Source organism: Lepisosteus platostomus, chromosome 5 (genome assembly GCF_059453375.1).
Source record: "Lepisosteus platostomus isolate fLepPlt1 chromosome 5, fLepPlt1.hap1, whole genome shotgun sequence".
Classification (NCBI taxonomy): domain Eukaryota; kingdom Metazoa; phylum Chordata; class Actinopteri; order Semionotiformes; family Lepisosteidae; genus Lepisosteus; species Lepisosteus platostomus.
In genome coordinates, this window is record NC_142615.1 from 16,488,284 (window position 1) to 16,501,560 (window position 13,277).

At 38.9% G+C, this 13,277-nt stretch overlaps 1 long non-coding RNA gene and 1 other non-coding gene across 2 annotated transcripts in view; both read left to right on the plus strand.

Annotated features, from left to right (window-relative positions):
* Nucleotides 1–13,277, plus strand: part of LOC148664189 (uncharacterized) — a 74,897-nt gene that overhangs the window by 21,765 nt on the left and 39,855 nt on the right. The window lies entirely within an intron of this gene.
* trnal-caa (transfer RNA leucine (anticodon CAA)) lies at nucleotides 1,198–1,310 on the plus strand. The gene is made up of 2 exons: nucleotides 1,198–1,235; nucleotides 1,265–1,310. It is a non-coding gene; the product is annotated as a tRNA-Leu (tRNA).

A 13,277-nucleotide genomic window follows, 5' to 3' on the forward strand; every position in this document is an offset into this window, starting at 1 on the left:
TGCTCTTTTGCATTTTCCTTCACATACGGAAAAAAACTCAAGGCGTTCTTGTCACTGTGCTACACAGTACAGGACACGCAGTGAGTAATTCGCGCAGCTTTCAGAGGAATCCAGAGGGAGGACTCTTAATGCAAGGAGCTGTTTTTTTTTTTTGCATTAATCATTATTAACCAGAAACAGCTGCACAACTGGTTGCATTTGTGATTATGTCACTTCTCTGCTTCAGCAAGGTCAATAAAAGACTCTGAAAGTAGTAGAGAAAAACTGAATTAAAATCATATTAGCAATTCTGAGCGATATCTGCATACAGGCAATCCAATAAGAACGTTGAAATCTTTGAATGTCATCTCTCTATATATTGCGCTGCTTTTTACTTGGAGTAAAACTATTGGATTGAAGGGTTAAAACGTATTGTTGTTATTTGGAGAAATCAATGAACTCGTGATTTTATATGTTTTAAAAGACGGTCATGCGCACAGAAAAAAGGAGCACTGATGACCTATCCGAGCCAATTGATAAAGCCCACCCAGTGGATACTCTAGCAGAACGTGGAAGAACGTTCACCATTGTAACCAAGGCAACCACAGGAACAACATCAAGAAGCACAATCAATTCCCCATTTAAATCTTTCGTGTAAGGTATGCCATGTGAAAGCATGAAGTAAATCCCCTGATCTCTTTTGAACATGGACAAGGTATTTCTGATGGAGCGCAATGAGCAAAGATTTAATAAGCTACTCCTGCCGATGATTCAGCTTAAAGAAGTAAAAGCTTCACAAACAAAAGCAGCTCGCTACCACAGCCAATATTAAATGTACTTGGTGGCACATTACCATTTGCATTGGCTCAAAAGTGGTCTCGGCAGACGTTGTTCCCTACGTAAAGCTGAAAGCGCCAAAGAGCATTTCCATTGAGAAAAAAAAATCTTTCTTGATGTTAAACATAGAGAGCCTGCCTTTTAGAAGTTCTCCCTCTAAACACCTTGTGCAGCCTCCCGACAGACTAACAAAAAGCGCCTTTTCACCAACTCAATTTATAATACGCCCCTCAAAACTCACAACCGAATAACAATCCATCCGTATATTTGATTTCCAAGATCCATTCAAGGCAACTTGGCTCTTCGCAAGCAAATAATTTCAGGGAATAAACTCAGTTTAGTCAACTACTGGTGCATTCAGCACACCACTTGCTTGTGCTTGTCAGGGTGGCCAAGTGGTCTAAGGCACCAGACTCAAAGACATGTGTCTTTCCAGCTGGCTTGGGTGTTCTGGTCTCCAAATGGAGGCGTGGGTTCAAATGCCACTCCTGACAGCTTCTGCTTTTACCTCTCTTGAATTGTTCCAGTGCTACAGTGAATGACTGAAATATAAAAGCAGCAGAAGAAAGCAAGCAACTCAGTGCAATTTGTGAGTATTCTGCACTGTTAAAATGCACAGGTTTTCATACTTTTTGGAATTCGTAGCTCAAGAAGTGACTCCTGTTTCATTTTCTATTCACCAACTCGATTTGCATTCCGCCCCTCACACCTCACAACAGAATAACAAACGGCTTCATGTGCCACAGCATTCCCCTGTAGATTCGGTTTGCACTATGAATTAGGCGACCCCGAATGAAATATTTTAGTGTTGGCTCAAATGTGAGGAATTTCATGAACCCTCAAAAAGGAACGCTTGCAGAAAATGCCAGCAATTCAAAGCGTGTAGGCAGCATGAACAGACCAATTCTGCAATTTCTTTTATCGCGGGCGGTGCTTTCCGAGTTGATGGCTCTGCATTAGAAATGAGAAGTCCTGAACTCTAAACACGTTCTTGCCATAACTGCTACTACTGCTGCTACTCCTTCGTCCTCGAAAAAAGAAAAGACAGGCATGTTTTGAGTCTCAAAATGATCTTCTGGATCCACAAGAAACATGTAAATTTGATTGATTCCGCAGTATTTTGGATGTACTGTACTTATAACTTCCATTGAAGAGAGATTTCATCAGTTGCATGAAATTGAAACTTTCGACTTTTTGTCTGGTATTGAAAATATGTTAAAAAAAACCATAAACAATTTTCTTACAAACAACTCATGAATTATTGCCAGGATCTATATTTAGTGTTCGGTAGTGATAACACTGCTAATATTGATTGAGTAGAAATCTATGATGTATTGACAGCTTTATCTGAAGCAAGAAGTCCTAGAATGCCATCTATGAAGTTTTAGGATTCATATCAAGAAATGCCTTTTGTTTCCCACCCCAACTGCTGCTTTGGCATTACACATTATGTGAACATTACCAGTTTTGGTAGCTTCTGGGCACGATTTTCCTAAACTGAAACTTATTACAAAATTCTTGTAAATCAGGACTAATTTTAATATCAAATGAAATTACTACAGAAGAAAAGGCTTAACTGAAATATGAATAAGACTATGCAAGCCTAAAAAGTAGAACAATTCAATTTCTATAACTTATTTTTTAATGTTTTGAGAAATTGGCTCACACACCGGAAGACACTAACGTTTCTCTTTGTTAGAGTATGTGAATAACAGTTTAACCCCAAATATTTGTAATTGTGATTCTGTTAAAATTCAATAAATCGTCTATCAACAGTAAGAAATTATAAAGAAAGTAAAAAATTGTTTTATTACATAAACTATAAGACAATGAAGAGAGTTTACTTCGCTTTTGTTCTTTTGACTTAAGCGTTCAGGATCCGAACCCATCTGCGGACGGTTGTGTTTCTTGAATCTCTTGTAATCATCAAAAGTCGCTGTTTTGTGCTTCAGTTTTTTCTCGAGTTGTACCATGGATATTTTATATGATCAATACTTTACATGCTCTTTTGCATTTTCCTTCACATACAGAAAAATTCAAGTTGTTCATATCACTGTGCTGCACATTTACGCTGGACCACCTGTAACAGTACAGGACACACAGTGAGGAATTCGTGCAGCTTTCAGCTCAGTGCGGAGTCCAGAGGGAGGACTCGCTCACTGAATGATCTCTCAGGAAATCCCGGGTGAGATTCAAAAGGTAAACCTGGCTCTCATGAACACGAGCAAAGAGTTCTCACTCAACAGAAGATTTCGATGTGAGTACAGTTATATAAAACACCTGAAGATGCCAGGGATTGAACCCCGGTCCTGTGGAGCAGTAAGTGACTTGTAGCGCTGACATAAGAGATACTTACATAAAGTGCTTTTACTGACCATATTACAAATCACAGGAAGTAAGGTCTTGAAACATTGGGCAGTAGTGGGATTTAAACCCACGCCCCTGAGAGAGTGGAGCCTAAAATCCAGCATATTAGACCATTCAGCCACACTACCTCTGGCCCCTTCTCCTTTCCTCTCGTTGCTGAGTATAGGTGCCTTCATGCAATTGAGCCAGGTTTGAATCCCAGCCAATGCATCTCCAAATCTTTTCAAATGAATCTGTGATCTTGTAGCACATCCTCTGAAACCAGCAATCGAAATTGGAAACGTCTTCTTCAACACTGAAAAGCTCAATTAGGATGAAGCAGTAATACACAGGACAGCAGTACCATATGTGTTCTTGATTGATTCAGACTCGTTCTCAGTGGTTCTTGCTCACCAAATAACTAAAAAGCTGAGGAAGAACTCTACGAAAAATACTAATCAAAATACAAAATAATAATCAGTATTAACCAGAAACAGCAGAAAAACTGGTCACAATTGTGATTATGTCGCTTCCCTGCTTCAGCAAGGTCAATAAAGGACTCTCTGAAAGTAGTAAAGCACTAAAGCACTGCAAAACTGAATTCAAAATCATATTAGGAATTCTGAGTGGTGCCTGCTTACATGCAATCCAATACAAATGTTGTCTTTAAATAAGAATTCTCTATGTTTCCCTGCCTTTTCCCTGGAGTGAAACTATTGGATTGAAGGAATTCTTATGACAGGTTTACAAGGTGCCGTTGATATTTGGATAAGTCTATGAACTCGTGATTTTTATATACTTTAAATAACGGCCATACACACAGAATAAAATGACAGTACTGATGATTTTTCCTGAGATGAAGCACAGCTTATCTTTCCAAGACTGCTTATAAAGGCAAGCCAGTGGATACTTTAGCAGAACATGGAAAAACGTTCAGCTTCGTAACCAACAAATTCCCCATTTAGATCTGACATGTGAGGTATGCTTTGTGATTGCTTGAAGTGAAACCCACAATCTCTTTTGAACTTAGACAAGTTATTTCTGATGGAGCGCTATGCGGAAAGACATAATCAGCTCTACCCCTGAGGATGACTCGACTTGAAAATGCAGAACATTAACGTTTCACAGAAAAAAGGAGCACAACCGACATTAAAATTGAGGGCGCACTGTGATTTGCACTGACTCAAAAGTGATCTTGGTAGACAAACTTCCATGCCGAAGGTGGAAACGATAATTTGTGTTGAGAAGAAGAAGCACTTTTTTCTCCCTGCTTTGATGTTAAGCTGATAAAGTAGCTTTTAACACATTGCTCCATTTGGTGGTTGTAACACAAAAACTCCTAGCAGCAGTGGGATTCAAGCCCACACCCCAAAAGAGACTGGAGCCTTAACCCAGCGCCTTAGACCGCTCGGCCACGCTACCCGCTGGGCACTGTCTCTTTGTCTCATTACTTACCCGGAGGAAGCCAGGTGGGTTTTGCTCTTGTCGCCCGAATTAGTGGCGTTATGACCGTGGAACCGACTGCACCTGCTTTTTCTGAGATGCTTCCCCTCTCATGGCGAGATCTCGACTTCTTTAACACCTCTGGATAAAGATCTTCTGTGGAGCAGGTTTCAGACCTCTGCGTACAGCACCCTTGATGTCATTTTATTTTTACAGCAGCCGCATCCGGAAAGTTGTGTCTTTTACGTTTTATTTGAACAACAAAACTACATACAATACAAACAAGAGCACATATAACGTATCAAGAAAATCATTAAGGGCACATGCTATAATACAATTACACTTTATGAAAAACGATTACACAAAGGTATTCGGGTTTGCTTGAACCTTTAAAAAAAAGTGATCTGAAACTACCCAGCTTACAATCTCTGAGGTAGTTGTCACTAAACTCGGACGTGATGTGCCACACATGTGCCATGTGCCATGTGCCTTTACTTTTGTAAAAAACTGGTATCGGGAAAATTAAAGTCGAAACCCAAAACAGTAACATATTTAAGAGTAAATGCCTCCTAATAGCTAGCAAGCGCTCCTAGTTAGTAAAGTTGTTTGTGTCCCAGCCTGTCACGCGGGAAACCGGGGTTTGATTACCGACGGGGAGCAGCCTCTACTAGTAATACATCGCCCCTGTCCAAAATCTCTAGGTAAAAAAAACACATTTTATACATTTGTCTGTTTAAAGATATAATCTCTTTAAAAAAGACAAAGGGTTTGTGTGTCAATTGTTTCGAATTAATTTCGAACGCAAAGAAAAGTAGTTTTCTTCCAAGAAATCACACATTTGTCGCATCCTCCATACTATACTTCTCTCTTGTAGTAGTAAAGCATTTTGATTTAAACTGAACAATATATTAAATGTTTCATCTATACACTTACGATTAACATAGGCAGCCTTGAACGGATTGCGGAAATCAAATATACAGATGGATTCAGAGTGTGCTTTCCAACTTTTGTGTAACATTTTCCTTTGATAGGGCGGAGTTGTTTTTAAAATCTGGATTAAATAAAAAGGAGTGACGTCAGTGTAAAACAGCTTTCCTCCATGGGAAACAACAGTTGTGTTCCATATTTCTAATTATTTTGGTTTCAAGATAGCAATTTAGTATGAAACATAAAAGCCAGCTGGATAAATCTGTTACACGTCATTTACAATGGTCTTTCAACTAATAGCCCGTGCAGGGATCAAACCCCAACTGTTGTTGCGAGTTGCATAAGGCTCTGTAACATGCAGATGAGAAACTAACCTCCGCTTCTTCATTATATACACAGTGAGCTATATTTGCGAGCCTACTGCCCCCTGCGGGCTCTGTATTTGATTGCGGTACAAGACCGGCCGTGGAGGTAAAGTGAGACGGGTGTGTACATTAAAAGGCTCATAGCGTCCCTGGGAAGGCTCAAACCACCACCCTTTTTGTTAACAACCGAGCCACAAAGACTCATGTACAGCTTAACACTCCTCGGTCTCAGTGAAAGTGATACACTCCGTAAAATTTCTGGAGAATCATTTGTCAATTTCCCTACGGGATTAATAAAGTATTATCCATCTCTCTTAAAGGAAAATCGCCAACAGTGGCCGATATCTATTGGAGTTTTTTTCATTCTATACTGCAATTTCTGAAGGGTACAGGCTTGGGGAATTGGACCTTATGGTGAAGGCTGCGGGCTCAGCAGCAGCAGAACCTGATCAGTATCGGTTGACTCCGATATACTTTGACAACTTAACTTCTGGATTTAGAGACATTTACCTTAGTCTCGGTATACTAAGATGTTTGGTAACGAGGAAGGACGGACAAAGCAAATTGGCAAAATGTGTGCTATTTTGTTGACTACAAGTCCTCACATGCCAGAGGGTCAAAAATTAAAAAAAAACGTAACAGTATAATCTCTTGTACTTCACAATTTAATAGTGTCTGTTACATTGTGTCTCACACCTCAGTCTCAGAATTGTGAGACGAGTTTGTAATCAGGAGGGAGGGCCATAGCAATTCAGCAGAAATTGCATTCATCTTTTCCCAATGCATTCTCACATGCCATTTTCTCACATGCCATGCTCAGAGGGTCATATTTTTAAAATGGTATCATAAAATGTCCTGAAGTTCAGGATTTTGACAGTCTGTTATATTGTGTCTCACACCTTGATGTCAGAAATATGAGACGATTTTAAAATCAGGAGGGAGGGCCCTAGAAATATAGCAAACATTGCATTAACCATTTGACAATGTATTCTCTCATGCCATGTTCAGAGGGCTGTATTTAAAAAACGGTACAGTACAATGTCCTGAAGTTCAGGATTTTGATAGTCTTTTCCATTGTCTCTCACACATCTGTGTCAGAATTTTTAGACATTTTTATAACCAGGAGGTAGGTTCGATCACCCTCTGCTCATCCTCAGTTAACCATATAGTCTCATATACCATGTTCTAAATGTCCCATTTAAAACTGCTATATTAAAATTTCTTGTAAAATGCAAGAGTTTGAGTCTTTTTATGATCAGAAGGCAAGGTCGTGGAAAATATGCAGAAAGTGCCAGTGAATTTACGTTTTGCCTTTGTCTTATTTACTCGTGGTATAACATGCCAGTTTGTTTTATTGTGAGTTGTGTTTCTGAAATGTGTTTCATACAAAAATGCAATTTGGACAGTCTCTACTTACATATTCCCCTTTACTGAGGAAATATACAGTAATACATCCGGATAAGTATTTTTAAAAATGACTGTAGAGAGCCATCTACAGGCGAAAGACGACATAACATCACAGCAGCAGCATTTAATATGGAACGAAAAACGCAAAGCAGCAGCTGGCGAATAAGAAGCCAACTTCAGCCTCGTTAATGCAATAGCATTAGGTGAGGTGGAAAAATATTTCTTGCTCTGAATCTTAACATTTTTATAGGAGGTGTTCTAGGACTTCTTGCCTCAGAAAAAAAAAAACTGCCAGATATTTCTACTCCATCAATAGCAGCAGTGTTATCAGTACTGAGCCCTAAATGTAGGTCCTATCATCATATAAAAAGTCGAAAGTATCGACTGCATTCAACTGATAAAATGTATCTTCTATGAGAGTTATATCTTATCCAAAATACATCGGAAACAAATTTGCACGTTTTTTGGGGGGGATCCTGAAGACTGAGACTCAAAACTTTTTTTTTCCTTCTTTCCAGGAGGAAGGATTATTCAGATGCAAACATTGTCCCAAAATCAATGTACTCTCCATTGATATTCAAATCCTCAAAATCTTCATCTGAACGTCGATATTGAAATATGATATCGTAAAAATTGTGGTTTTCTTTTTAAAGCAAATGTTATGCTTTAAATTAAATTTTATTTATTATGAAAGTGCCGGAAATTTTTCAGTACTTTAGAGGGTTCTGCCATTTTAGATGTTGTACTGTGCCTGTCTGATTTATCAAACGTGTCATTTAAATCTCCCGTCATTTCTATATCAGTCTGAAGGCCTTGCAGTAAAGATTGCAATTCATCCAAAAATGCCAAGTTTCCCACTGGTGATACATACAAGGAAATGAATGTATATTTTCCCCCCAAATCAACAAATTTAAAATCAAATACCTCCCTCATCTGCAGGTGGAGAGAATAATGTCAGAATAAATACAGGTTTAAAAGTCAGGACCATTGATAGTCCTATTTTAAAATGACACTAAAATGCTCACAATATATTAAAAAGCTCTGTAAAATGCAAAAATAATAAAAAATATTAAAACAAGGTAAAAAGAAATAATACACAGTTATAAAGCTTAGGAATTATCAATGTGAAGTTACAATGGGTTGATTGTGTTTCATGTGATTTAAAAAATAAAATGTTTGCAAAAAATCCACTTACAATATGCTAAAAATGGCAAGAATACTTAACCTTTTACTACCAGTGACATATTTAGCCAATGTCTGCCTGGAATTTCCTCCCCCTTAAACATTTGTTATATCTCTGCAGCAGAACATAGCAGGAGCCTGGTTCAGGTCTTAAATTGAAGCTAACCCCCATAGCTTTGAGTTTGAATAGTCAAATGTCTTGTATTTCTTAATGTGTCCACTCAGCAGACAAACATATGAAAAAAAAAAAAGCTGGCGAACATTTTTTTTTTGGTCTTCAGATGTCAGATTTTTCAACTATATGCATGTCAAGGGCCTGGGAATGATTTGAAAACCTTGTTCTAGGTGGCTACTAGCTTGGATAAAATTTGGGACAAATTGATCAATTAGAAAAAATTCTACATCATGTTTTGTGAAGACTGGACCTGGAATGAAATTTCACGCCTATAATAAAAAATCATAAAAATATTGAAAATAATAAGAATAAAAACCATTGCAATTGCTATAAAAACCTTAAGACACTGCTAGAGAGCCTTTATCTGCTGTTATGCAATGAAAAAAAACCTCAGAGTTGCCTTCTGGTGTGAAAAAAAGGAGCACTGATAAGAAACTGATAAAAAACTGATTGATTATCCCTTCTGAGTCAATGATTGACAGCTAAAAATGCAGCCTGAAGCTTCTAGAGGAAGTCTCACCCCCTAAGGGCTCTGAATGGCTGAAAATACAAAGAATGACAGCGATTTTTACCAATCAAATCGCCTTATTTCTGGCGCTCGTTCTTCAAACATTTACTACGTAATCAGTAACGTTTACTAGTCTCTAGCTCTTGAGATAAACTAGTCTGGGTTATTTTGGATATATATCATGCTCCAGAATAAGGTAAAAACATGGGATATATATATATTTGCTGGTTTTTGCTTTTGCGGTTTTGTTGGTAAAAATGTATGATATTGACATGCTGTGCTTGCCGGGTTGCCATGTGTTTTGGGATTCTGCTAGTTCATTAATTTATTGGTTTATTGCATAATAGTGTCATGTCTGTGGAAACAAACTTTATGGTTTTGTTGTGGTGATATTGGAGAATACGTGCATGTGAGAAAATTTGTGGAGCAGTTTCAAACAAACGTTTATCTCGCGTTTATCTTAAAAATAAAAAGTGTCATCTGGGGAGACAGGAGTGGTCCTCGGTGACCGCGATCCGGACTACGTTAACAGGTGTGTAATTTAAAAAAAATAAAACAAGTTAAAAATAAATAAAAATAAATAAATAAAATAAATATAAGACTAAATGGGTTTAACATTCAGCAATGTAATTGGTCAGATGCTTACGATAAGTGATGCTGGTGTTTCGTGTGATTTAGCTAATTCAAAAAAATATTCATTTTAAAAATGGCAAGAGCTCGTATGAAAAAAAAGTTCGTAAGTATCTTTGTTACAACAGCCGCGCCAGAACTATTCAGATACTGTACATCAGAAAAGTACCTGAACTTGACTGGTTTATATTCAGTTATGTGCATTGGGAACGAAAGGGAGACTTAGATGGATTTTATTAGGGTTTTAGGAATCAGAAAATGTATTTTTACACGTTTATGCCTACGAACAGAAATAACTTCCTGCTTTCAGCGCTTTTTTGGTTTCTGCTTGTAATCTCGAACAGAGAAACCCAGTACTGACTCACAGAAACCCCGGAGTTTCTGTGTTTCTGGGATTTAAGAGGGATGTACAGTATGCAGCGGTGTTACGAGTCTGGAAGGAGGAGACGTGCATTCCGCACGGGGAGCGTAGAGCAATGAGCCGCACCTGCTGCGCGCTGAGTCCTGTCCTGTATAACCGCTGAGCACGGACACACAGAGTCTCCAGCCAGTGTTGGAGATTTATGATTTCAATGTTTTTTTTCTTTTGAGCAGAAGCTGGGTTTCTTCCTCTAGTTAAAGTTATTGGAGTTGTGGTTACTATCAAGCAGTCTGTTGTATACTGTACGTGAAATAAAGATAAGAGTGCTTTCTTGATACTTCAGAAGAGTATACATAATTCACGAGCTGTATTAAAAAAAATGAACTGGAAGAAAAGCAATAGGGCTGGAGTTTATAGACTGTGATGCAAATACGAGAGTAGGAGAGGAGGGGACTAGTTCAGGAGCACAACCGGCCCTCTCCTGCCCATTCTCCCACCAGGGTCTGTTGTAACCCAGTGTGAAATTCAGCTCCTTGCAGTTCAGCTTTTGATCACTCAGCTGCTTTGCCCTGGGAATATAGGGCAAATAAAGGAGATAGCAACCAGACTAGAGGGAGAGTTTTTATTCCTAAGGGATGACTTGTTTTACAACAGCAGACAACTTAAAGAAACAAAAACCTCTGTTCTGCTGCTCCAGGTTGGTTCCACTGGGAACAAGTTTGGCCAGGAGCTCATGAACAGTAATTAGGGGTTGTTTCCACAAGGGGGGCTGGAGTAAGTTAGATGTCAAGGGCAATAAAACTCATTAGTGTTACGATCCCTGCCTCCCGGCAATGGAGGAGGCAGAAATAGGCGTAGCCCCTATCCATCAGTTCACCTATCAGTTTTCCCATTCACCACCACACCCCCGTCTCATCCTACTTAAACACCTGTCCTTCCCTACCTCGTTGCTCAGTATTGGTTTTCCCTTTCGAGCTTCCTGGTTGCGCTACTTCTACTCTGTGTTCGTCTTGGCTTTCGGTTTGCGGTTTTTCCCTTTGGACTTCGGCTTTTCGGATCTCGGCTTGGATTGGTTACTTTCGCTCTGTTTGGATTACTGGCTACCCCTGGATTCTCGGATTGCTCTACGGACTACGACTTCGGATCTCGCTTCGGCTTCGGTACTCGTTCCCTTTCGGATTTCTGGCTTCCCCTGGACTCTCGGCTCGTTCCTACGATTACGGTTTGCTTTCGGATTACGACTTGGTTTTGTTCGCTCCTGCAAGTGGGTTCACTCACTGGTTCGGTCCCTATTACCGAACCCATAACAATTAGACCTAATTGACCAGTTAAAGTGAGTTGTTCTGCTTTCTGCACAGAAACCAGTGCTCTCTTCTCAATGTGTGGGTGAGTCTGTCAGTGATATAACAGCTAGGCAGGACTGCCATTGTGGTCTATTTCATCACCTGTGACCCCATCTTCCAAAGACAACAGTCCAATCTAGCATAGAGTGTCCCGGACTGCTCCGTCAGTGACAGTGAGAGGTTTATCTTGTCTCTTGTTCCGCCAGAATGTAACAAATAGTGACCCCTTAATGGAGGAAACTTTAGCTTTTGTAGGTAATTATACCACTTGACAATGTTACAGGTGTTGGGGGGGGGGGGGGAACCCCTAGTGATCCCACAGTCTCACATAGACAATGGCCAGTCTACACATACCTCCAGTCAACACAGCCCTAACCCCTGTTATGTCACCCAGGTCTACACTGTAAGACAATGATTATTTAGGAAAATTGTAAGAAATGCATTCCAAAGCAGTCAATGGAAGTATGGAATTAAAATAGTCAAGTCTTGATAAATAGAGTATATTATCTATTTATTATACCTTTACATTGTGACAAAAACAAATTTCAAGTCCATTATGAGCACACACAGCATATTAAAGATGGGTCTCTGCACTGTAAAGGAATCTGTTCACTTATAAAAACTTTAGCTAATAAACCTGAAATGTCATTTCTTTTACTGCTTGTTCTTTAAGGTACTAACTCATTGACATTATGTACATTAAAATAAGACTATTCACAAAGAAAAAGCATTTATCACAAATGTATCATGCCAAATAAACTCTAGTAATCAAGAGCAATTAAGAAAAGGAAACAAAACCATCTTTTGAGGATGCCAGATAGAAATGTAAACACACACTCAAACGTGGGGCCAATCTTACCAGAAATCAATTAACCCACCAATAATCTTGGACTGATGTCTGAAAACCAGAGCAAACAGTACAATATTGAGGTACTAAAGCTATTAGTAGAACAGATCTAGCTTCTCAATATAATACTTATGTCTGAACTTCATTGAATAGTGACACTTCAATCTTTCATATTCAATATTTTTCACAAAATCAACAGCTGAGAACAGACCGCCATGTACCTTTATCCAGTGGTTTTCAGAGCAGAGACATCCGTGTGGGCAAGAGTTCTTTCCCTGAGGTCCACTGCACATCAGCTAGCCATGTTCTGGCTGGGTCGTGTGTACTCCTGGGAACGTCGCCTGTAATGAATATTGGAGACTTTGTACAAATTAATAATGTGAGCATATTAATATGATTTGTGTTGAGGCCAAACATAGACAATCACTGTTAAAACTTGAATTCAACCTCCAGTGTCTGCTTTTGAAATGCTGATCATCACCCGTCTTCTGGCTTCTAGATGCACGTGTTAATGGATATTTCTTGTCTTCTTTTTTTTCCCCCCATATGCTCTTCTCTGTATCATTAAGTACTTCTGGGTCATTTCATGTACCTCGTGGCATCTTGGCTGGTGGTGAATGGCAGGCAGCTGCTCTAAAAATAACATGCCTATTAATATGATGTTGAAGACAAAACCAAAACAATACAACTTTGTTTTGCACTTTAAAATTTATCACAAGCTTGTCATATTTACAGTCATCAACTGATTTAGGCTGCTGTTCCTGTGAAAAAAGTCCTTTGTTTAAGAAAGATTCAATTTAAAATCTTTAGGTTTTAAATATAAACCACTGGCAATATGGTAATCACTTTTACAACTTTTAAGAAGTTGCAAGATAGCTCTACAACTATGTTGTCCTTAACCTATTCAGAAACTACCACTAATATTGT